Below are 2,211 nucleotides of genomic sequence, written 5' to 3'. Positions count from 1 at the left end.
CCATTACATGAAAGAAGGAAAAAGACCAGACTAACTACAATGTATAAAATTGATAAAACTGAATATCTCACAGATATAATCCCTAACTTACGATGTAATTCATCAAGTTACAGTACGAGAAACTCGCAGAACTATAACATACCCAAATGCAGATTGCAAGCTTACAAATCAACTTTCGTTCCCCTTGTTATTGAAGAATGGAACTCATTACCTCTTAATGTAAGAAATTCTCCCTCGTTATCTATTTTTAAAAAGTCTATTTCTTTCAATAAACAAATGCCACCCTCTTACTTCAGTTATGGAAATCGACGCTTAAATATAATACACACGAGGCTCAGACATAACTGTGTGCTTAATAGCGATCTTTTTCGATGTAATGTAATCTTGAGTCCACTATGTTCTTGTGGAAGAGTGGAGGATACTCATCATTATTTCTTCTCATGCAAAAAATATACAGAAGCCAGGAAAGAATTTTTTGACAAATTTTTGCGAATTGGTAAATTACACACTGTCGATACTCACACTTTACTCTGGGGAGACAAATCGTTAAATGATTTTGAAAATGAATACCTATTTTCTATTGTACAAACTTTTATTAAAAAGTCAGGACGATTTGGTTGATACAATAATTATTTCTAATTGTAAATCTTATACAGCATGTCTATTACATATGAAATGTATTCTATTGAATGTGTTTTACTCTGATTACTATATATTATTATTATATTATTATTATTGTTATTTCATTTTAAGCTGAAACCCATGTATGTAAATATGTTTGGTATAATGTATATGTAGGGAGAGGGCGTAATAAGTTTTTAGAACTTTTGCCCAATCCCATTTGTAAAGTATAATCAATAAAATATGTTCAAATCAACTACATGTTTCACTATTTTTTTATCCCTACAGTTTGACACTCGGAAGTCCGTCTTCAGTTCGCTTGATGTGATACGAAAAACAAGAGAGATAACTCGTACGACCTCTTTTTGAGTTAGACAATGTTCAACCTCGTAACAGTTCGAATTAAATTGAAATTATTTTATTATTTTCTTGGAGTGTAATAAGTAGCTGAATTTCACATTTTTGTCTTGGATTTTTCCCAAAAAGCACAATAAACGTCCGTTTGAATTTGGTCGAAATTACCCCTACTGTTTTTAAGGACGCGGGGTAATTTCGACCAGTGACGTAATAAGGGGAAATATCTGTGGGTTTTGTTTAACAGCTGTATGATATTCAATGCTGATTTAGATCTTTAAAATAAAATTAAATATCATAGTACATAATGCAGAAAATTCTTTAAATTTTGAAAGAAAATAATGCACGATTAAAAAATATATGCATGCATTGCGATCTACAATGTATCCCTATATTGTCTGAGCACATGGAGCAGTGCGGTGTGGGTGCATTCTCTGATCGATGTAGAGAACTTTACACATGGCGATAGCAATCAAAACGATTTTAAAACCCAAATTAATAAATGAAAATATGCAGAGAGAATTAAATATGATTACAGAATGAAGTTTTTCTAATTTTTATTATTATTGCGAAGTTATTTGTTTGACAGACAAGATTACGATATCGGAGAACCAGTAGTTTTAAGTATCACGCAATCCATGTACACAAATGCGGCAAGTACATTACAATATGTATCAAGCAAGCTGTTTGAGTAACACACATAAAGAACTGCAACAATATTGAAAGAAAAAATATGACTTTAGGAAATTAATAATTAAGAAATAAATAAATTATAATTTGTTTGAGGTTGTTATTTTTTTTTTATCGCGGGGGAGGGGGGAGGCTCAGAGGAATTTGCTTTTGCACACTTCTTTCATATGATATAATTTCTCAGGACTTTAAACAATTAACAAAACATATTTTTATTTATTTTCAAAGCAATTTGTAATACAACGCATTTCAAATAAATTCGTATATGCTTAAAAGCGTTCAAACCTAAAATACACTTTGATTCTGTTGAGCCCCGGAAAAGACGATTTGAAATGAAGTACAGTTCGGACTGGACAGTTTAAAAATCTTAACAAGAAAACTATCTATGGAATAAGAGAAAATTTGTTTGCATAACTACCACATTACAATATAGCATCGTTTGGAAATTAGATTTGGCGAATAAAGATGCAGAATAATGAATAAGAATGAAGATGTCAAAGGCTGCAATGAAAAACTTATGGTAACCCAACTCATTTCTATTCTAAA

This window comes from Saccostrea cucullata, unplaced genomic scaffold (genome assembly GCF_032062105.1).
Source record: "Saccostrea cucullata isolate Sc308-1 unplaced genomic scaffold, CSIRO_AGI_Scuc_v1 ctg4686, whole genome shotgun sequence".
NCBI classification, from domain to species: domain Eukaryota; kingdom Metazoa; phylum Mollusca; class Bivalvia; order Ostreida; family Ostreidae; genus Saccostrea; species Saccostrea cuccullata.
This window is presented reverse-complemented; position numbering follows the sequence as displayed.